Source organism: Euprymna scolopes, chromosome 31 (assembly GCF_053919585.1).
Source record: "Euprymna scolopes isolate OS-2025 chromosome 31, ASM5391958v1, whole genome shotgun sequence".
Taxonomy (NCBI): domain Eukaryota; kingdom Metazoa; phylum Mollusca; class Cephalopoda; order Sepiida; family Sepiolidae; genus Euprymna; species Euprymna scolopes.
In genome coordinates, this window is record NC_136512.1 from 38,929,972 (window position 1) to 38,955,827 (window position 25,856).

Here is a 25,856-nt window from a genome sequence, read left to right on the forward strand (position 1 = left end):
AGATGTTAAAAGTTACTTTATATTATGTTATTTTTACACCGTTTTTTTTTTCTTCAAGTGTACATTACATCGTACTTTATAGCACACCTTCCATCATAAATCCATGTGTTGTATTGAATGGCAAAGAGATCTTAGACGACTTGGAACAGATAGATAAGTTGCGACTCTCATCTGCTGACTCGGCCATTGGCTTTGTTAAGGTTCTCTGCCTAGGAGAACTGTTGGTACTTTCTAGCTAGATCCATATCTGAGGCTTTACTGCATGAATGATCTTACATGTGCCTCCAATCGCATCGCTCTTAAGGCTGGCAAAACATGTTGTTTTTAGAGATGGTAAACTAAATGACATTTTTGTTGTTAAAAACAACAACAATATTTTCCCTCTTCTCTTTTACAACAAAAGTAGGTTATTGTGACATAAATATATATTTATGGGGTTTCCTTATTAATTTATGAACCTTTCACTTAAGACAATCAATTTTCGGCATGGCGACGTTGTTAGCACAATTTCCAATGTTGTGGCCTTAAACGGCCGCAAAAAATAACACAAACTGAAGCTAATCAACAAGAAATTATATTAACAGAAAGTACAAAAATAATGCATTGACGGAGGCTGATTCCTTCACGTCTTTCTTTTTTTTCAATTCTGCTGATTTGTTATAATGACTTTATTCATAGAATCAGAAAGGGTTCATACGGTAGTGGAATAGGGTCGATCACCACAACATGTCGAGTAAGAGTCAAAAAATAAAACTAAGGAACCTCCAGAGAGCTGCTATAACCATCCCTTGTAGTCCCTTCCCCCCACCCCCAGATATTGAGGCTTGACACACAATTATCAATATATTATGAATTTTTGAATTTTTCCATTTAGATAATTTGATTTTGAATTTCATTCTTATCTGAATCAAAATTCAAGATTGGAAGAGAATCCCTCAAAGACATTGGCAATTATTCAAAGATTGGTTGGCATCATTAATGGCAAAATCATCTCCGAACATTCTGATATCTCTTCCATTTGGAATCACATAATCTCATTTGCTTCTACCTTACTCCTAGAAATTATGTTCCATTTCATTATTCCGAGATTATCTAACATTGTATCAATAACGTTTTGAAGATCGCACAACAAGACTAGGAAATATTGATAGTGAGAGATCCGCGGTGCGAAAAAGGCCTCATGTAACATATGTATATATGTATCTCTCCATGATCACGTTAGTTTTTTCCCCCTTTAGCAGTATAGGAAACCATAGCGTCTTCAGATATGGGCTTCTCAATCACAGTCTCAGCTGCATCCGGGCGCCTCAGTGAATCTTCTTGTCAATAAAAGCAGAAATCAAACGACTCTGGTTTCCATGGTTTTTAGGAGTTATTTGTCATGTGGCAAGGAGTTACACTCTGACAACTACATTTTTAGGATCTTCCCCCTTTTTATTCCATGTAAATTATTACTCACGTTGACACATAGTTCCCCATTAGATTTTTTCCTGTCTGGCCTTTGGGCCAAGATCACAGTGCAGTATTGTTCTGCTGCTACACTTCACGTTTTCTGTCCTCGATCAGTGAAGGAGAAATCCTTCATGACTAAGACAATTTTAATTTTTGTTTTTATTCAGAGTGCCCCTTTTGGGGGAGCTGGATCTTTTTCACATTAAAAACCAACTTTGTGTCTAACTCTTCCCTCGTGGGGAGGTAAGTAAATGGGAACACAGTTAAGTTAGATACTGAAAGACTATGACAGTCTGTCAATGATCTAAGTATTTCCTTTAGCAAAGGAGGAAAGTATGGTGTCTTTAGATATAGGCTTCACAAACTGAGTCTCAGCTACAGGTGGATTTCTCAGCAAATCTTTCACAGTCTTTGGTTCATAAAATGAGAAGGAAAATTCAATTCATATTATTGAGATCGTTCGAACTACTCTTCTCATTTTTCATGTTATTCTTATAACGTTTCAGCAAATGTAACCTCTGGCCTTCTTCAGCTGTGTTCTCTTGGACTCAGAAATCGGTATTATTTTTCTGGTTTTATTTTACTGGTATAATGTTTAGTCACAGTAGATATTAAACTGGAAAAGAGAACACTAAATATGAGGGAGGGATATTTGTTTATAATATTATTTTGAATTATTTTTCATTTTGAATAATGAGTTTGAAAAATGTCGAGAAACTTCTGATTTCGATAAAGACATCGGATTGAAGGTGCAAATTCTAAACCTGAGGTAAGTTTGACTTTTAGATCGACCGTTTAACTATAATGTATACACACATACAGACAGCTTGCTTTATATATATATAAGTAATGAAGAGTGATTTATAAAAGATTATAACAAATGTCCATTTTAATAATAAAGTTAATTCAACTCTGAAGGACACTTGCAACTTAATCACTAAATGCTATACAGCTACCAGTACTAACAACATATACCACCTATCCAAGAATATCCTTGCAGATGTAAGACACAAAATGATCAGCAAAATGGAAACTTTAACACTTGAAGTTCTATATCACTTAAAACCGTATTATATTCTCAATTTGCCTGACAAAGTATGCTATGGTAACCATTTGTTTAAATTTATTTTTAAATACATTTAAAGATTCCGATTATCAAGGAAGTAATTCTTACTAGTCATTGTATGAATTACACCTGGGCAGTGATATTCCTTACAGTATTTAATGGCATATTCTGGAAGTTAAAGGTTCGATTCTCAGTGTGGGCTAGACTCAAAATACAATTGCAAATTATTTAGGATTTCCACCCAGTCATTGATGACAGAACGAGAGCATACTACCCTTGTGGTTCTGTTCGAAATTCCATGCAGATCCCCGAATTCAATAGGAAGATTCCTGAGTGAAAATAGCACTCAAGATGAGAACAGTAGTTTAAAGAATAAAATAATGTGAATAATCAATCCTTATCTAAAAAAATTCAGAAAAATTTTTCAACTTAAGTTTCAAGTTGTATTTTGTTGGTCTGTCATGCTTAAGTTTGAAATGGTATTTCATCTCAGTCTATCATGCTTAAGTTATAAGTAAAATTGTTGTTGGTTTATCATTCTTAACTTTGAAACATTTTCTATTATTGGTTTATCACGCTTAAGCTTGAAAAAGCATTTTCCTTATCAAATATGCAAATGAAATGGATGCATCTTATGATTACCAATTCTGTTTTTTTTTTTTTTTTGTTCAAATGTCATTTTCTGTTCATTTCATTTGTTTTCTTTCCGTTTCCAATCTTCAATCCTCCAAATCTTGCCTCACCGTTTTTTTTTATATATATATTTTTTTTTCATCCCTCTCCTCAAACTTTTCCGCGGCTAATGACGTGAAGATAAGCAGATAACAAGGAATGGTGCCATTAGGATTGAAACCAACCCAAGTCAGTTTGCCAAAATTCACAAAACCTACAGGACTGTTGGCACCAACCCTGTGAAAGATTACCGCAGATAACAAACAATAGCACTCAAACACGAAACATGTTTTACCAAAACCGTATGCACATCTTTTAAAGAATTCAGCTGATGAAGCTTTGCATCATTTATCATGATATAACAAAAAACAAGTGTCTGGATCAACCGCATCTTTTCAATTAGGGAAATTAGTCAAATGATTTATCATGTTGCAAGGAGAGGGGGTGGGGTCGCAAAAAAGTATTGACATCCTCTTTCTTACACAATGAATTATTCTGAGGAGCTATCAATAACAATGAGGCTAACTTTAAGAGTACTATCTTTCTCTTGTTCACTTACTATTAAAACCCCTTTTATATTTTTCATGTTAACTGTTCACGTTATTAAATATTATTATTATTAGATCCACCACATCTATTAAGTTAGGAAAATTAGTAAAAGGTTTTGTAATATGTTGTAGAGAAAGTACTGACATTCGGCTGTCTTATACAATGAATTATTCTGAAGACCATATCAATCATATCTAATCTTGAAAAGTGTGACAGAATACCAGTACAGTCAGGCTGTTCCTTGTTCACATTAGAAGCCAAATACCCAACTTCGGTTGTTCACTTCAAGCAATAAACATATTTGTATTTTATTTATCTATTGCAGACTATAATCCTCATCTTTCTTAGTTGTTCTTTCACATTTCAGCGAACTCTTCCTCTGGCCCTAGTCGGGTGGTAACCGTGACCAGAGGAATAGTTGGCTGAAACATCGTGAAACAACTACTAAGAAATAAATAAAATAATAAATAATATTCATCTCAATAATGAATTCCAATTGAATAATATATACATTTGCATTTGTATTTTAGTCATTTGAGTTATATTAAATACCTTTAGATAATAAAACATCATAATACTTAATTCTGATAAAAAAAAAACTTACTCGGTGTACTATTTTATTGTAGTTTAAACAAAATAGATTGTCGGATGTGTTCATTAAAACTAAATGGGGCTACCTAAAACGCATAATTATTAAGCAGCCAGTTTTAAACAATGAGAATACAAGAACAATGGAATATAGCAGTGCCCCTATTGTGTATTTTATTCGTGAACTAGAAATCCTTTTAAACTGAGGTATATCTAATTTTGTTTCAACACAGTGAAGTAATCAGTTCTTTATAATATTTAATTTTTGTTGTTTTTGTTGTGATATTGATTATTATTGGCATAGGATGTAATCAAGAATTTTTCTGAAGGAAATAATATTAATTTTTCTGTGAAGAAATCGCCATGTTTATTTTTGTTGCAATGGCATGAATTACAACACGTTGTTGATGCATAGCTAAGTAAAGTTGAAATGTTTGCTTTATTTAAAAAAGTGTGTACAAAAAATATATCGTTTTTAAACTAATTGTGGTCACCCAAAATGTATAATTATCAAGCACCTAGAATTAAAGCATAGAATACTTAAGACATGGAATGCAGTGGTGCTCTAATATATTTTGCCTTATATAAATATCTGATTCGATGTTTATTAATGGTGTATTAGTAGATATTTTATAGGAAGAGAATATGATTGATACCGTTTGTTTAAAATACGTTTTCGAGTGAGGCAGAAATCTTGAAATAAATGTAATCATTTTTGTAATAATTAAAAATGTATAAATGTTTTAGGAATTGATGTCGGTGTGAAGTTGAGAAGATGCGCATAGGAAGTGTTTAGTTATTTTCCTGTAATGACTGAATTTACAGGAGAAAAATCGAGACCATTTTATTATATAGATAGTAATATATACATAAATAACCTAAAGTACTACATCTGAAACAGAATTTATTCACTTTTTAGTACACATTACATTGTTACTCTTATTGGTAATTCACTTTTGTATTTTTAGTCTTCGTACTTTCTCTTATTCTGCCTCAATAGTTTGTCTGACAGATCACATTAAATTTTATTCACTTCCTCTTTCTCTTAACAGAAAAATAAAGTAAAAAAAGATGATGCATAATATCTTTCTCATTGGGTTTTCCGAAATGCTCGGTTGTCGACCATTTTCTTTTTTTATTTATCTGATTTTTCATAAGTTTGGACAACAAAAACAACCGATACTTTCGTGAAATGCGTCCATTGAATCTGTGCGTTTAGTGCTAAAACGCTGCTTAAAATTTACGTGTAATAGACCAAAAAAGATTTTTTATCAAACCTAAACATAACAAGCCAATGAAAATACTATTACAAATTGTTATTCGAAGGTATTTAATAAGTCAATTGGCTAACATACGGATGGAATTTCAAAACTATACACAATAAACAAATGAAAATGTTATGCAACACTTAAGCATGGCAGACCAATGCAAATGCTATTCATAACTTAAAAATGACAAACCCATGAAATAGCATTTCAAATTTAAATATGACAGACCAAAAATGCTATTTTAAACTTAAACGCGAAAGACCATTGAAAATGTCATTTCAAACTTCAACATGACAGACCAATGAAAATGCTACTTCAAATTTAAGTATTAAAGATCAATGAAAATTTATACTTCAAACTTAAGCATGAAAATGTCATTTCAAACTTAAGCATAACAGACCATTAAAAATGTCATTTCAAATTCAAGCATGATAGATCATTGTAAATACTATTTCAAATGATAGAACAAAGAAAGTAACTTAAAACTTAAGCATAACAGACCATTAAAAATGTCATTTCAAATTTAAGCATGATAGAATATTGAAAATGCCATTTTAAATTTAAGCATAATAGAACAAAGAAAATCATATTTCAAACTTATGCATGAGAGAAAATGCTATTTCAAACTTAGGTATGACAGACTAACGAGAATCCTATTTCAAACCTAAGCATGACAAATCAATGAAAATGCTATTTCGAATTTAAGCAATGAAAACGTTACTTCTAATGTAAACACGACAGACCAAAGATAATGATATTTAAAATTTATGCATGACAAACAAATGAGAACTGCTATTTCAAAATTAAATAGGACAGACCAATGAAAATGCTAGTTAAAATTTAAGCATGACAAACCATGGAATGACTAAAGAAACTGTTTCTTCTTTTCTGCAACCTTTCTTTCACAGATATCATGTTGCTAGTCTATAATAGCATGTATTCTTTAGCATTTTCTGATCTGTTGCTTGCTTCCTTTGTTTCAGCTCGTTTGACTTGTTGGTCTAGTAGTACACATCAATTTGTTGTTTTGATACTTAATTGTAATACAGTTTCCTATCCAATAGACTCTCTTCCTACTGACTGTTTTCCTCCTGCACACAGCCTTGGTCTTTTCAACCTTAAGATTAATAGTTATCCTCTGTGTTTGTGATAATCATCTTTCGTTTTGTTAGCTTCTTATATCAAACTAGCCTGGGTGCCCGGCATTGTCCGGATGTTTGGAGGTGTGTATTGAGCAAAAAAAAAAAAAAAAAAAAAATGTGGTAGTAGGCAGGCAGGCTCGAATCCTACTGCAATGGAGGAAAAGAATGTGAAAAAAAAACGTGACGTCTTTGCTGTTGCGTCCATCGCCAAACCGGAAGTGGCGAAGATTTAAATTAAGGCTCGTTAATCGAAAAGAGGGGGATGATTTTCTAAAATATCGGTGAAAAAAAAATTACCCGTCCCTGTAGAAAAGATCCCAGTTGAGGGTGAAGGAATTAATGTCTTAGCCAATTTTCGATATTTGTCATCCGAAGGGTCGGGCTTCAAAACGATACCGATCTTGTGAAAATCCGTCTCCTCTGTCGAAAGTTTAAGGCAGACATACATACATACATACATACATACATACATACATACATACATACATACATACATACATTTAAACAGACAGGTGAGATTTATGTTATATATGGCTTCATAGCTTGTCTTGAGCGATTTCCAGAAAAAAGTGGGATAGATTGACAGAATCTCTTACAGATATACATGGACATATCGAAAAAAATCTATTTCACAAGAAAATGTGGACAGACCGACTAACATAGAGAGATGAGGTTGCATCCAATCTAATATATAAAGTAAAGCCAGTCTCTGTCTTTATGCTTGGATGAATGTAAAGATTCCATTTCAGACAAACGGACGGACAGGACATGTGATATAGATACCTGGACGCATATAAACTCATATCAAAACTCAGTTAACAGTTATTTATTTATCAAAGATGCTGTGAACTTATTGATTCTTCATCTCATGTATTAAATGAACCAGAAGTTCCCTGCATCTTTTTTGGTTTCTTTTGAAATCTTGGAAATGAATAATCAATAGGAATTGAACTAAATAATAGAAAAAGAACACTTCGGGTCTAAAGAGGATAAGAACTTGAATCTTTATAAAGTTTCAGAAATTTGTAGATGATGATTGATAATTTGTATTATTTCAATTATGTTCTCATCTTCAATGTTATTCTTACAAGGTTTCGACTGATGCAATTTCTGACTTTTTTCAGGTGCCTCTTATCGAAGCTAGGAATCTTTATGTTGAACCCAGGAATGTATACTGAATTTCGAATGGAAGCCATTATATTATTCCATGGAAGCCATTATATTATTCCATGGAATTAGCTTGCACTGTTTCACTCAGCCACGATTAAGTAGAATTCATAAGTAATTCGTATTTGTATTTTTAATATCACGTGTAATAAGGATTGAACATTGAATCACCAGAAGACTGTCACTTATAACTAATAACATAGCACCTTTATCCGTTGCACCATTAGTTCTTACAGAAAGAAGGTCGGAGGTTACATTGTCTGAAACATTATGAGAATAACATGAAAGATGGAAACATTAGTCTGAATAATCTAAACAATACAATTACTCAACCATGGAAAACAAAAATTGGAGTGTGAGTTTATTTTCAACAGCCTTGTAACTCTTGTGTCCTTTCTACTTTTTCCTTTAGTCCTCACATTCCATGAGTGATGGTTCTGACAAAGGGAGGAGAATTGTTGTTTTCTGGGCTGGCTTTTGTTTTGAGTGTATGGTACGTGGAGAATTCTAATCCTCTCATAATATTCATGGTCATTCAACCAACCATCAATATATTCATCGCGTTAACGCTCGAGTGTTTTCTTAGTCTAGATAAGTGGTTGCTCATTAGTAAAAAGTGTAGTATCTGTTCTGTTATCGGACGAGAAGAAGTCATTCTTGATCGAGGCAATTTTTATTTTTGAGAAAGGATACGTGTGGTAAATTCCGTTGAAGTACTTGCCAAACAAATACAGAACACAACATTGTCTCCATGCAACTAGGCTTGAAGCATAACAGACAATGTGAGATTTATAAGGTTATTTATCTCTCGTCCACAGCGAGAGGATGTGACTTTATGGTCAGAAAGTGAGATTGAAGAGTCAGCACACTAGAGGAGGAGCACTCTAGTCTGCAAAACGTGTCTGGTCAAACCCGTTTGCATTTCTTGGTTGAGGCGCCTCAGGCGATTAGCAATAAACTCCTTCTCATAGAGAGGCAAAACTTGGGAGTGCAGACCTCATAGGACCAACCACATACCCAAATCAACAGAGGAAAGGCCATTTCAAAAATTGGTTTTGGTGCCAAGGAAAAAAATCTCTTTGAAAGTTCTTTTTGCACCTTGTCCAAGAGGGAAATACTGGCGGTTGGTACACCAACACAAATGTCGCAACAACGCACCATGCACAAATCAGTTGTGATTTTATAGAGATATAGGATACTGGCAGGTGTGAGAAGTTTTCTAGTTCAGTAGAGGTAGCTCATCTTGTTTGGCAGCATCTTCTATATACACATGTAATAAATGTAACCTGAGAATGTCTGGCAGAAGAGTTTGAACGTTGGTCTCTCTAGAAGTTGTAAATGATTCTCTACTTTGAGATTGTCCAAAACAGAAACTATTTTTTATTTATTATCTCATCACTTGTGCGAAATGTATCTCAGGTGTTATGCTTTGCAAAGCGATTCAGTTTTTGTTGGATTCGTAATGTGTTTTATATCTTTATTACTTTCTATCTTAAATTAATTTGCCTAAGAGAATAGAAATTATTTTTAGTGGAAGAGTTATTATATGGAAAGCAAGCTGGGGTTTCCTTAACATTACAAGACTTATACAATTAAATACGGAAATCTCCCCCCCCCTCTCTCTCTATCTCTCTCTCTCTCTTTCTCTCTCTCGCTTATTAATACTCATGCATATAATTTCTTTAATACCATGGAAAGAGTTAACACCCAAGTATTTGACCTGAATAAAATGATCTACCTACGACGAATAATTAAAAGATTTATGACCCTGTGATTTCATACTAATGCGTTTTTCAAGGTCCTGGATATGACCTTAAACTATATCCGATGGTGAGGCCCCAGCTTGCTGGCTTTGGGGAGTGTGGAGCCACCCTTTAATTGCCATTGCTCCCAGGTCCACTCTAACCCGGACTGGTAGTAACTGTTAGCGTCCCAACTACGGGTTAAATAGAAACCGACTTGAAAAAAACCCAAATATACTCTATTAAAAAATTGTTCTTCAAAATCATTGGATTCGGCATTAAATAACCTGAAAAGGGTTGGTATGCCGTAAAACAAGAACAACCAACAACCAACCGAACCAGCGTTTTCCAAGAAATGTGCAAGAATTTGAATTTTAAGCGGCCCACCTCTAAGTATGTCTCAGAATTCTTCGAAAAAAATGAACATTATGAAATATTTGTATCTAATAAGATACAAATTCTATGCAAAGCGGAGGTATTTGAATTATCAAAGGGTGCAGTTTATGCACTTCTCCATCCATCGCAAAATGTTTCCTCATCTTTGTACGATTCACGTTTGATGCTCGAACTAAATTTAGCAATCTGCTTGTGATATCAGATTTGAAGAATCAAAAAAAATATCCGATTTGCAAATATATCTACACGTGTTATGGAATTCAACTCCAAATATGTGATTTTGCAAAGAATTTGCGAAAAATACTGTCTCCATTAGGAAGACAGCAAATTGATAAATTACATGCCAATTTTAAGATCCCGGAAATATTCGGCGTTTTGTTTTTTTGTAACAGAATCTATTTTCAGAGAAGTAATTTGTTATTGTAAAGAGGGGGTCTATTGTCAGTTGGGGGACAAATGGATGATTTTAATTTCAGTGCTGTCATTTTCCATTGTCGAGTTCCTAAGTTATTGAAAATTTCTTAACTAAAAAATTCACAAGAGATATAGGTGGGGGCTGGGGGGATTTTCCATTTTATTTCATTGGAATTTACACCAGGAACAAACATTTCTTTAAATTTTGCAATGTATATGCATGATTATATATATATATATATATATATATATATATATATATATATATATATTAGAAAAGTCTGAAAATATATTAATATATCAATGTACACACACACACACACTCTCTCTCTCTCTCTCACACACACACACAGATATGTATATATCGTAATACATTTGGTTTATCTTAATACATTATTGCCATTCTATGATGTATCTATTTTTCAAAAATATTTTAATATTTCCTTGAACATAATGTTATATATTTGAATGCATATATATATATATATATATATATATATGCGTATATATATTTTTTATTTATGAAATACGGTTATCACTGAACACTTCTTTCGCTGCTAATATTGCTATTCAGTGTGGTTAACTACAACGAGATTTAAAACCTCGGCTATTTAAGATAATGTTGAAAGTTATACCGCTATGTCAAGAACCGTTACCTGAAATATGGATTAAATTCTGGTTAAATGCAACACAGCAACGGGTGAATTTAACTAGCTGTCTTTTTCACCCCCCCCTAAATTAAGATGCGACGAAATATTCTTGTATTTCAGTCAAGCCTTCTTTGTCTAATAGTAAGACTCGTGATTGCAACTTCTGCAGTTGAAATTTCGAATTTTGCTGAAGTAAACCACACTGATGAGTCGTATTGATGGTGAAAGACGTGTCTATGGGTATTTCATAAATAAATTACAAAATATATAGGTCTATCACATAGGGATAGCACAAATTGTAAAGGACGTAATTCTTTCTCTAGAAATTAGGTTAAATGCAATATATATATATATATATATATATATATATATATATATATATATATATAGATAGATAGATAGATAGATAGAATAGATAGATAGATAGATGTTAAATAATGCATTTTAGCTTTACAGGGAATAAACCGCAGAAATTTCTGTGTAGTTTGATTGTCATAAATATATTTCCATAACTTACCTAGCTTCAGTCACGTACTGAGAACTGTTGATGTAAACAATGAAAATCGATATATAAAATAGTATACCTCCTCATAACATTTTATATAGATATATAAAATATTATATATCTATCTATAGGTAAATAAAATATTATCTATCTATCTATCTATCTCTATATATAAGTATATATTAGATTGATGCAAAAATAATGTCGTTTATATATATATATAGTTTAACGTCAAAAAACAATATAATTTTTTGCACCAACCTAATAAAATATTATCTATCTATCTATCTATCTATCTATCTGTCTGTCTGTCTGCCTCTCCCCCTCTCTCTCTCTCTCTTTATATATATATATATATATATATATATATATATATATATATATATATATATATAGAGAGAGAGAGAGAGAGAGAGAGAGAGAGAGAGAGAGAGAGAGGGAATTTGTTGTTGCCGTTTTTTAGCAATATTAACAGCTTCGAAACATCGTTAATTTTATTTTTTCCGTTACCTTAGAGTTTTTTTAAAGAGTTATAAGCTCTTATTGTTATTCATTCATATATATATATATATATATATATATATATATATATATATATATATATATATATATACGCCTAGGGTGACCTAAAAAGACGGGCCCCGTGTACACTTTATGTGATATCTCCATTGTTTATTCACCGATTGCCCTTATTTTACAGGACATGACAGAATCAACGATCGTGAGTACACCAAGACCCCAGTGGGAACTGGGACAAAGAATACACTGTGTTAAATTTTACTACAATACAGGCTCGTTTAAGAAAACCCAGGACAGTTTCATGCGCTAGTTCGAATGTGAAAAGGCTCCATCCAAAAGCAAAATTCAGAAATGGGTGGACCACTTTGAGAAGTATGGGACCGTGAAGAACCTCAACGCTGCCAGATAGAACCGTCCAAGCTACTCGGGACGTCCCAAGAAGCGAACAGCCGAGTTGGTCGAAAGAGTGAGAGAGTCTCTCCAGCAGAGTCCGAAACGCTCTGTGTGTAAGCGAAGTCAGTCCCTCGGTATGTCCCATGAGACTTGCAGGAACGTGCTGGTGAACGACATCAGGGCTTACCCATACAGAATACAGACGCTGCAGACCCTTGCAGCATCAGACAAGAAGCAGAGGAGGGCTATGGCAGACAAGATGCTCGAGAAGATCGAGGAGACACCAAGTTTCTTTAACCTCCTTTGGACCTCAGATGAAGCCCACTTCCATCTTGATGTAAAGGCGAACTCCAAGACAAATGTCTTCTGGGGGTCCTCCAGACCCAATGAAGTAGCCACCAAGCCCCTGCACTCTCCTAAGTGCACGGTGTGGGCTGCAATCTCGGCCAGAGGCATCATTGGACCAATCTTCATCGAAGAATCTGGCGCAGCAGTGACAGTCACCAAGGAGCAGTATGTGGAGGTCCTCAAAACCTTCAAGAATGAGCTCCAGATCATCTACCCGTCGCTCATGAGCAAGTTCTGGTTCCAGCAGGACGGAGCAAGTTCTCACACTTCAAACCTGTCCCGAGATTGGCTGAAAGAAAACTTCGGAGACCGAGTGATCAGTCTCAAGACTGATTTTGGTCTCAAGACTGATTTTGAGTGGGCACCCCATAGTCCGGACTTAAGCCCTCCAGATTTTTTTCTTTGTGGTTATCTTAAGGACAGAGTCTACGCAGGGAAACCCAGAACAATCACGGAACTCAAGGTAGCCATCAGGGAGGAGATGAGAGCCATTACCAATTCGGTCTGTAAGAACGTCATGGACAACTTCGTGCGGCGCCTCAAGAAATGCACGGAGCTAAATGGAGGCCATCTAGAACATATGCTGTAGAACGGAGAAAAAAAGGCCAAAGACCCTAGTGTTTTGATGTGATCAAATCAAAGTTTCATTTCATTCAAAGACGGACATTCGGACAAAACACTAAGAAACGAGGCCTAATTAGATTTGGGGCCCGTTTTCTTGGGTCACTCTGTGTGTGTGTGTGTGTGTGCGTGCGTGTATATATATATATATATATGCACACATATATATATATACACACACACACACACACATATATATATATGAATGAGTCGCCACTTATTTTTTCATTTATTTATTTATTTATTTTGATTATTAAATATTATTACGTGCATAAATTTATTATTATTTACATAAATATTTTATGCATATTTCATTTAAATTACTTGAAAAAATATCGTAGGTTATACAAGAGCTAATATAATGCATTTCACTTAATACATACATTCCATTGTCTGTTTGATCCACATGGGATTTTATCGGCCTGGAAATGCAGCTTCTGGGGTAGATTTCGTCTTAGATTCGGTCTAAGATTATTTCTATTTTCTGATTAGCTTGATTAGACCGATGATACTCGTACACCATTCAGGCTGTCGCATGTAGTTTTTAAATATACTACTACAGCCGAGTAATATTAATTCACTGAACAGAAAAGTTTTTCACCAATTTGACGTCCCTTGCAAAGATTAAAATCAAGACATAATGTTTCTAAACATTATGTCTAGAATCGCAAAGTCAATCGAACACTAACATCAGACACTTATTCAAGACTAGTTTTGCAGTCGACAAAGTAATTTTCATGACGCTTCACTGTGTAGTTTTTAGAATACTCAGATTTATTGAAAAAAAAAAAACTTAAGTGCGATTGACAAAAAGCTCTCGTGTGGAGAATGCGAGGACACGTCTAAAAAACAAAATTGTCTAAAAACATATAAAAGCTCTCAAGTCGTTGTAAAAAACAAAAAATAGAAAATAAACCCCCCCCCCAAAAAAAAAAATTCAATGGAATTATTTTTTCCGATTCAAATTTTACCATGATTTTGATCTTCACTTCTGATTTCTTGGAGACAAGATGGCGCCAGTGAATCAGTCCAGCAACTTATTGTACATTCTTATAGACTAGCTATTTTTGAAAAGATAATCGTTTATCACGAGGAAGATATGGCTAAATCTTGCACTACATTGTTTATTATGGCGCATTTGCAAAGCAAACATAAAATAACTAATATAAGATGCTTGTTTACATTACATTTAAATTTCTGCGTATGTATAACGCTACGACAAAGGAAAATGACAACATAACTAATGTAAAGCGAATAAAGGTAAAATAAACAGTTTTTATTTTATTTGAAGACTAACAACGGATAACACTAAGGCTCAAAAGATTTTCTTTTCGTCCTTGGGCTTTTGTGCTATATCAAGTCAATTATATATATATATATATATATATATATATATATATATATATATATATATATATATATATATGTATGTATGTATATATATATATATACATATATATATATATATATATATATATATATATATATATATATATATATATATATATATATACTAGCAGGGAGACCCGACGCTGACATGGATTGAATGAGGATCAACGAATGTACATCCTTTCAATATTGTCATCAAAATCGGTGAAATCGCCCATTTTTCAATTTAATCGATTGATTGCCTGCTTTAGTCGGGGACCCACCGTAGTGCACTAAGAGGAAGCTCCACATGCTTCCCACAGTGACATAGTCCACAATACATTGTGTGTGTGTGTTTGTGTACAAGGTGGTTGAAAAGTAACTCGCTATACTTGCAATTGATTACTGAGATATAATTCTTACAAGAAATAATGGATGAAGCGAGAGTTATGTCTCCTACTTTATTCTTTCTATTTGGTCTTCAAATTCCATGAATGATTTAAAAAAAAAATACTGACTTCTGGGTCAATTTTTGTTATTGGTTAGTGATATGTGTGGATGTATCCTTCTCACTAATCCTAATCATTAAATGAGTTTTGAGCCTTGTTAAGTGTCGATTCATTAAAAAAAAATCTTTTATGGATTTATATGGTTTCTGTGATGAGTTGTTTGGTATATCATTCAACGAAACACGCGTAAGACGTACCATATATGAAACAAAATGGTATGAAGGTGTTATAAATATACTTGTGGTATTTGAACTATTTGCAAATTATATATATATATTAAAGCACCGTTAATTCACTACCCGTACAGCAGCAGCCAAATAGCGTAATCGTGAGAAGTCTTGACTGTTGTTTGGGTGGTTGAGTTTCGATCCTGGCTTGTCTAGCCGCACTGATAAGCTGTGATACAGCGAAACAGTACTGTATGTGGATGACTATATATATATATATATATATATATATATATATATATATATATATATATATATATATATCCTTTATTTATACAATGTCATAAATCTTTTTGTGAATGTGTATCCAGCTCTTCACACAAGGCACTGGCCTCAGTCTAATACAGAACTGATTGAAGTACCTTGAACATATTGCGAAAGAGAGAGAGAGAGAGAGAGAGAGAGAGAGAGGGGGGGGAGAAATGAGAAAAATCTCTTTATTTCTTTCAGTAGACTTGATGCTATAATTCTCTACTAATGGAATTTGTCTCGTTCAATGGCCGAATTGAACAGAGACTGCCATTCTGATACCGAGTATATCATTGAATGAGTGACATAGAGAATTGCTTATTGAGCTGGAGTCAAAGACTTAGAAGAGGTGAAGAGGACACACACACACACACACACACACATATATATATATATTATACGCACACAAATATTCATATATGCATATACATATGTATATTTTATTACATATTTACACGCACGTGCGTGTGTCTATGTGCGTGTGTAATGGAAGAGTTTTGTTTGTATATGAAAAGAAAAAATGTAGGCCAATTCTAGTCAAAGTAAGATAGGTGATGTAAGGCCAGTTATGGTAAAAGGGGCAATCGAAGGTCAGTTAAGATTGAAGAAAAAATATCATCCGTTCATTTTTTTTATTATTGAATATAAAGAAAAGCAGATTCATAAAAAACACTACACATCCATTAGGTTGTTCGGAAAGTACTGTCCGATGTTTTGTTTGTGTTGATTTATGCTGCTATTTTTGCATTATGTAATAAAAATTTTACATGGTTAATAATAAGATGGAGTTCGGCTGCCACATCTCGGGACGTTTTGCTCAGAGCATTTTACGTGACTTCAAAAAGTACAATTTCAACTTCGAAATGCAGTGAAAGATACTCTCTTCTCTTTCATGCAGACACTTTCTTACACTAGAGACTTTCCCTATTTTATTGTATTAGTATTTACAACGTAGCTACTCGACTAAACTTTAAGCTATAGATCCCTCCCATAAAACCTTCCCAGCAAACGACACATCTTACTATCAACACTACGAAATATTCTCCTATCTTCCTCAGATAATCTTAGTAACCTTTATTTTCGAGTGGCTTTTAACCTTGCTACGTTGTGAAGCATTATTATAAAAAAGAATAAACAGAAAAAAATAATCGATGGGAACTCTTCAATCAATGTTTAATAATTTCTTTCACAATATAATTTTAAAATAAAGTCCTGGATAGCGAAGTATAAGTACACACTTTGTCATAATGTTTCCCAATCAATAATTGAGTATGCAAAGGTAGATTTTTCCCATTCTGTCAACTCTGACAGGTCAAAGTGTTCATTTTTACGTTATTCTTAGATATTCTTGCCTGGAGTAAGGATTGAACCTTCAACCCCGGGACTGTTACTTAGAACTTATTGTTAATCAATACCTTTAACTGTTGTGTACAAGTCCACAATAACAATCTACCCCTGGGAATTAAATAAAGGGTTCAAATTGAAATATAAATTTCGGAGTTTAGCATAAAGATCCCCAAATTCGAAAAGATACACCTACAGATATTTTCTCCTTTTTCTCATCCGTATACAGATTGTCTCTTTGATATGTTTCGGTGAACCTTTTATGTAAACAAACGGCGCCCGAGTGGGGTTATCAGCAGAACCTGAGTCTACAACGACGGCGACAATACGCGAGTATAATGGTTTGTGCACCAATTGCTCTGTGAAAGTACAATAATGAAACTGAAGTGTGACAGACGAAAGTATTATTTCACGCTTGACAAAGTGATTGGTGGAAAAATGACACTCTTGAGCGTACCTAAAGCATATGTCCATCTGTTTTGTCTTCAATCACTGAGGGAGAAATCCTTCTAGACTAAGGTAATTTCTTTACTTTTGATTCCTATTTAGAATACACCTTTTGGGGAGCTGTATTTTCCTCATATTAAATAACAACCTTATGCCTAATCCTACCCTCGTGGGGAGGTAGTCGAATCATGATAAAAAGAAGTTACAAAACAGATGGACTGAACAATCGATTTCCACATTTCATTTGGAAAGCATTGTACAACCGACTTTTAGAGGAAACTGTTTTTTTTTAAGCAAAGGCAATATTGAATTATATATGTATTTAAAATTAAAATTATAATGCAAGCATAAAGAATTTTAATTTATATAAGTTATCCACAAAAATAACACCACTGTTAACAATGCCAGAGCATTCTCCTTTTCTATACATTTAGTGACGGTTATACTATCTTAACGTAAATATTTAGTTAATAAAGAGTACAAATTATTGGGATACCAACTAAAGCTGCATATTGCAGACTTCAAGCTTGTATAAATAAACGGTTCATCCATCAGAATGATGAAGACTCTCTGATTATCTTTCGGGATGATGAATAACTCGCATTGGGAGTTTGTTTTAAAGTGAAACTAGTTTGCTTAGAGCCAGTTTTACTTTTTCGTCCCAACCAACCTGATCCAGCGGTTAACGGGTCCTGCTAGTATATAATAATCTGTTTCTGCTTTCGGTCATTGAAGGAGAAATCCTTCTAGACTGAAACAATTTTTATTTCTGCTCTAATCGAGAGCATCCACTTTTGTGGGAGCTGGATCTTCAATACATTAAAAACCGACTTTGTGTCTAAATCTGCCCTCGTGAGATGCAACCAAATATAGACTAATGAATCTTATCATTTGAGAAAATTCGTTATAAAAATCATTGAATAACCAATTAATAAAGCAAATTGTTTTTAAACTTGAAGGAAAGAATAAAAATAAACATAAAAATTTAACAGTTTTTGACGAATGTGTTTTTCCAAAAGAAACAAAAAAAAAACTGTGAAATAAAAATTGTTTGCAATTTTGTCAGCTGAGTTGACAAACTCAACGAACGGAAAGACAAACTCAACGAACGGAATTCATATTAAATAACATTTTGGGCAGTGAATATTTAGCTTTTCAGCTTCAATATGTCTAGACAGTCGTTTTGGAAACGTTCTTACAACAATTATTAGAACGATTGTAAAAAAAGTGTATTGGATACTTTTGTTTGTAGAAATGCCATCGCATTAAACCTAATTAGAGTATCTATCTGGAAGGATTATAGAAGACATCTAGAGACAAGCCAGGATACTTGTATATTTGCGTATATGAAATGGTAAAAAATATTGAGGAAGTTAACAACTACATTTATCCAGGGAAGATGAGTTTTTATTTTACTTTAGTATAAAAAGGCTCTGGAATCAAGGGGCTTCTTTGATTTCTACATAGATATCCGAATATTCAATAAAAAAAAATGCTTTTTTTATTCAATTTTCACCCCAAACAAGGCACAAAGCCACTTTGGAGTAGGGGGCCACTATCGGGGACATAAATTGCAGGGGTATTATGAAGGGAGATGAGTAGCAAGATGTGTGTTCACATTTCACTTGAACTTCTGCATGTCAGTACAGTCGAGGAAGCAGAATCTCGGAAGGTTGTTCTAAAGTCTAGCAGTTTTGGGGAAGAAACTATTGGAGTCGAAAGGTTTCTTAAACCTCGGGATCACTACTGTGAAGGGGTGGGATTTAACTACTTGTTGGATTTGTCGGGGCTATTCACGTTGAGGGGGTCCAAGTTCTTGTAGTTCATCAGAGCATTCACCATTAAAGTACTTGTAGAACAGGCAGAGGGATGCAACATTTAATTAATTAAGGTTTTCTTCTATTTTTCAAATGTTCAGTTAGTAAAAAAAATAAAGAACATTACTTTTCCTTTTTGCAGTTGAGCGGCTATGTTATAGTATTAAGCAATCCACGTTTCCACTTATATAAGAAATGACATTGGAAATGATTGTAAAAATACCCCTTCTGACGAAACCTGGCCCAGTTGACTCAAAAATAATGAATAAATTAAAAGAACAAATAAATGATAACTTTGTGGATGATTGTTTTGTACTTTTTAGTTTTAGCGGGACATACATCATGGCTTCCTTCAGTCTTGATGCACTACGGAGACCCACTGTAAGAGTGCCTGCACGTGAGATTATGGTAGCAAGAGTTGCGCAATCATCAACCACACCTCTCCTGAGTCGACACTGTTGAGTACCAGTGGCAAGTGGAGATTCAGAACGACTGGTAACAATGCCGAGATAAGCGGAAAGCACATACAGCGCCTAGAATTCCCAAATGGTCACCCATCTGCTACTAGCCAGGCTCAATGTTGCTTAACTTCGGTGATCTGACGAGAACCGGTGTGTCAACGTGATTATGCCATACATACATACATGATGATGATTGATGATTGCAACGTCTCTTGTCAGACGAGTGCCACTCCCTCAGACATTTAAAATCCATGAGCCCAAATGCCTGAGGGAGTATCTATACAAAGATGATGCTACAGAGTCTTAGCTTTGTACGACAGCTAAGTCTCTCTCTCGGTTCAAAATGTTGAGATCCAGCAACAAGCAAGAGCAAGATAGCCAGCAACAAATTAAACTGCAGACCAGCTTAATGTGGGTACTGGTCTTCCGCTTTATGGTTTTTTTAAATCAGAGATTTGCTTCTCCTAGAAAGGTTGCCTTCACCACGGCTTACGGGAGCCCTCTCCACCCCAATACACATTCACACACACACAAATATACACGGTGCTAGTTAGCCGTTGACCCAGAAAAAGAGTTCATTTGCCAAAGGGCGAATGAACATCCATACATACATACATACATACATTCGTAGAGATAGAGAGAGAGACAGGCAAACAACTGGCCTTTATATAATAGTAAATCTATTATCGATATTATTGTTTGAAATATATTTACGGGAGTGTAAGGAATATATAGGCCTATAGGGAATCTTGCTAAATTGAACATTCTAGTTAAAATAATAACACACACACACACACACACACACACACGCGCACACACACACACACATCTTTAAAGTCAAGATTGGAAAACCGATCTTAAGCTGCTGTAGAAAAGGGCTTTATTAGAAAAGAATATCTTGTTACACGTTGAGGGAGAGTGGAAAGTCGTGTATAAAGTTCAAGGAATTGGAAAAGAAGGGGAGTAGGTGCATGTATGTAAATTCTCAGTCACTCCAGGCGTACGGAATACCTTGTATGCGTTCACAGGGTCTAATTTGGTTAGTGAAAAACCCGAAACATCTCTTGACTTGTAAAAATAGTTATAAACAAAAGCACTGCCAGTTAAAGAAGCTGGAAACTTATAAAACAAATATTCAATTAAGATCACATTAGACTTTCTTCTTTTTCTTCTTCAGGATCATCATCAGCATAACAATCATCATCGGCATAATAATCATCATCAGCATAACAATCATCATCAGCATAACAATCATCATCGGCATAATAATCATCATCATCGGCATAATAATCATCATCATCAGCATGATAATCATCAGCAGCATGATAATCATCATCATCGGCATGATAATCATCAGCAGCATGATAATCATCATCAGCATAATAATCATCATCAGCATAATAATCATCATCAGCATAATAATCATCATCAGCATAACAATCATCATCAGCATAATAATAATCAGCAGCATAATAATCATCATCAGCATAACAATCATCATCAGCATAATAATCATCAGCAGCATAATAATCATCATCAGCATAACAATCATCATCGGCATAATAATCATCATCATCAGCATAATAATCATCAGCAGCATGATAATCATCATCATCGGCATAATAATCATCATCAGCATGATAATCATCAGCAGCATAATAATCATCAGCAGCATAATAATCATCATCAGCATAATAATCATCATCAGCAGCATAATAATCATCATCAGCATAACAATCATCATCGGCATAATAATCATCATCAGCAGCATAATAATCATCAGCAGCATGATAATCATCATCATCGGCATAATAATCATCATCAGCATGATAATCATCAGCAGCATGATAATCATCATCGGCATAACAATCATCATCAGCATAACAATCATCATCAGCATAACAATCATCATCAGCATAACAATCATCATCATCGGCCTTAACATCCATTTTATATTCTGGTATTTGTTGAACGGCTTTTCGAAAGCAACTTCCAAGATTAAGCTGTGTCCTCAACCTTTATTGACCAGGCTTTACTTACATACATCATTACATTACGCACACATACCTAATAGACTCTTCCTTTGGTAATGCCTGGGAGATAGTCTTATAACAAGAGAACAGATTCTACATTACTCTATATCTTACCCCCAACAATAGGAAAGGTAATTTTAGAAATTTTACGGATTCCAAATCGTGTAATGAATTTTAATCAAAATTGGAATAATAATTCTAGATATAAGGTTTAGTATTATATCTTGATTTATACTTTCATAAGGAGATATAAAAGTTGTGTAAAGTTGTTCTCTTCAGGGAATTAATTTTACTCATCCTGAGTGGGATATTTTTTAGTATATATATATGTGTGTGTGTGTGTGTGTGTGTGTGTGTGTGTGTGTGTGTGTGCGCGTGTGTGTGTGTGAAAGTACTAAGTCTGTGATATGTTGAATTTAGCTGGTATTTCTAGGAATTTAAACTGCATTTTTCTTTATTTTATTATTTTTATATAATACTCCAAACTTCTTTAAGCTCTTGACAAAAGATGCGTCAAGAATAAATGTTTTTGCATGCTTCATTTCCTGTAAGGGAACTTTCTTTAAATAATGTCCTATAGTTAAAGTGTTTTTTTATCCAAGAAGTCTGAAGAAAGGCTGGTTATGTGAAAATTTTCAAACGCCATAATGCCTGAAATTGTCCAACCGGTCTTGAAACAATTGTAACTTACAATGAACTACAATTTTCGTTGCTACCAATTCCTTTTTTGAAGTCTTGGTCTTGTTAATACAGTATATATATATATATATATATATATATATATATATATATATATATATATATATATATATATATATATATATAGTGTAAGTAATAAAAATATAATTTTAGACGTTTTTCTAGTATATATATTTATATATATATATATATATATATATATATATATATATATACTAGAAAAACGTCTAAAATTTATGGCTTAAGCTTAAGGAGTTTTAAGAAGAAACTGAAATTCAGGGAATTTTGTTAACTGGATCAAATTCTGACATATTTGAATTTTCAATGTCCAAAAGAAACTGAAATTTGAAGAATATTTATTGATGGATATCAAATATCTACTTAAAATTCATAAAATATCGAAAGTATTTGAATTTTCGCGAAGGGCTTCCATTTCCATTTTCATCTCTGTGTATAAGACTAAATTGAACTAAATGTAGCTCACCTTACAACCCAATACGCATAGCAAATACGTTCCAAAATTCATTGTGATCGGCTACTTAGTTTAGGAGTAAAACCTGTACATAAAAATCTATAAACATACTAAAGTTTGTATAAATAGAGATGATGGTTGCAACCTTATGCTTGCGGGTTGTCATCACGTGATATTTTTATGAAACCTAACACATACAATGAGATAGTGGAGAACAATTTCCAAAAATTGTTTATTGCTTTGTTTCCATGTTAAAACTACTTTCTTAAAATGTGCTAAAATTGCAAATCGAACTGTGCAGATTAATTTCTTCAACTTTCAAACTCGTATCATATATACCAAATTGCAACAGTAAAATCCTTACCATAAAATCCTATTAGCCCAAGGCTAGTTAAGACTGTAAACGCAAAACTCCAAGAATCATGCATCTACAAAGAATAACAGCAAATTCCCCTTCAGCGAGTATTATCTCTGGCTTCTCTCTTTTTAATTTAAATGGATGGAATAGTATTTCGGTTCTGTCTTCTTTCCCTAAGACATTTCAGTTTTCTACGTCTTATATAAATAGGGACTAGCAAAACTATGTTCCTTCCGGTCGCATAGTTTTTGCTAGGTTGGTAAATCCAAAGGACTTTTTTAGAATTATATAATATTTATTTAAAACTGTACGTTTAACCGTATTTATCGTTAAAAATCAACAAGAAATCTAAGTTTATAAACGACGAAAAAAACGATAAAAATAAGCAGTAAAATCATCTAGGGGTTCATGGCATAGATTCATGGCGTAATTCAAAGACACAGTCAAGCTACGCTGAAGAGAGGTAGTTACCTTGAAACATGCTAGTACTTAAAGTTTCAAAAATAATATATATATATTTATTATTTATATATATATATATATATAGAGAGAGAGAGAGAGAGAGATAGAGAGAGAGAGAGAGAGAGATGTTTTAAAATATGATGTCAATTATAAATCTATGACGTCATGGAAAATCTATAATTATTTTGTTAATGTTTTACAATCTTTTCATCAGAACATTTAAATAGCTCAGTTCGCAGAACATTCAACTAAGATCCTAAGGTTTCGGTTTCGATTTCCAGTTATGAAATTCGCTTTATTTTGGGGAGAATTTATTATTCAGTAATAAGGCAAAATTTTCTCTTTCTAAAATACATTAAGATATATATTAAGAGTGGAGTTTTTGCGTCTGTATAATTCTTTTAAAACGTAATAAATATATTGTGGAAATTGTCTCATTTCAAAATACCAAAAATATTATTCGAGACACGACTGCGTAAGGATCCAAATATTTAGTTTTATGAAAATTTGTAAAAAAATTCATATATGAATATTTAAATCTTACATTCTAAAAAACACCTACACGAAACATTGCAAAAACTCTCATGCTAATAAAAAAATGTTTTATCTGTGATGACCTTATAATGTTTAAAAGATCGTTAAACGCAAACAAACAAACAAGCAAACAAACAAACATTAATCTTAATAAATAGCGAATTCCACCTTTTCTTTGTCCCCTTTGCATATAACTAAATTAAAGTAAATATAACCCACATTACAACCTCGTTATGCCTCGCCACTGTGTTCTCAAATTTCTAATGTTTGGTTAGTTTACATACAAATATATAAACACGTCTAGTAGAATATAAATATCATACAATAATCTGTATTCTAACATTGTCCCATCAACTAAATCTATGATTCTTTTCTCGGGACAATTTGTATGGTAAAATATGTTTTCGTTTTAGTTAAATATCTGCTATATTTTTGTTATTTTGATTTCAATAATTTTATTTTTATACTTTAAATATATTTATTGTATAAATTCAAATAAAAAAAAAAGTTCACTTTTAAAATTAAAAAAAATATTTTATAAAATTTCAAATAATATACAAGCTTTTATTTTTTTAATTTTGTTATTAAAAGTGCAAACAAAAACTAGTTGTATTATTTTTATCTGCGTGATTTTGTTAATTTTTATTGTATACTTTTCAATAATGTTATTTTCTTATATCTTATTTCAATAAATCGCTTTACAATAGAAATACCGTAGAACAATAAAAATGAAGGAACTGATTTGCCTTGTTACTGCTTCTGGAAATTACGAACTACATTAGCTGACTCTAATCGACGTCACACTTGATTAAATCGTCATTAATTATTTAATAACAAGACTTGGATGTCGCCGGTTGTTTGAATTTAATTCCTCTTGCTACAATTCCAGCTAATGCATCTTGAATAATTTAAATCCTAAAAAAAGGTTACATCGTTTATGCATATATGTATTCTGCCTAAGTAATGTAATCGTCGTCGTCGCCGCCGTCATAATCATCAGCTTAACATCCAATTTACATGGTGACATGTGTTGGACAACTTTTAGAAATTACTTCCAAACTAATCTATCTCTGGCCATATTTTAATTTATGTCTCTTTCTCTCAAGTCCATTCTTATTAATTCCTCCCATGTTTTCCTTAACCATTTCCTCGCCAACTGACCTTACTACCTCAACATTTCTATATCTATTAAATCTTCTACATCTATTAAACTTTCAACATCTATTAACCCTTTTGTATCTATTAAACCTTTTACATTTATTAAACCTTCTACATCTATTAACCCTTCTACATCTATTAACCCTTCTACATCTATTAACTTTTCTACATCTATTAAACCTGCTACATCTATTAAACCTGCTACATCTATTAAACCTTCTACATC

The 25,856-nt window shown here is 33.3% G+C and overlaps 1 protein-coding gene and 1 pseudogene across 13 annotated transcripts in view; both read right to left on the minus strand.

Annotated features, from left to right (window-relative positions):
• The window catches only part of LOC145255699 (agrin-like), a 2,182,525-nt gene that overhangs the window by 423,931 nt on the left and 1,732,738 nt on the right, over nt 1-25,856 (minus strand). The gene's annotated exons all lie outside the window — the stretch shown is intronic.
• LOC145255868 (5S ribosomal RNA) lies at nt 19,975-20,091 on the minus strand (annotated as a pseudogene).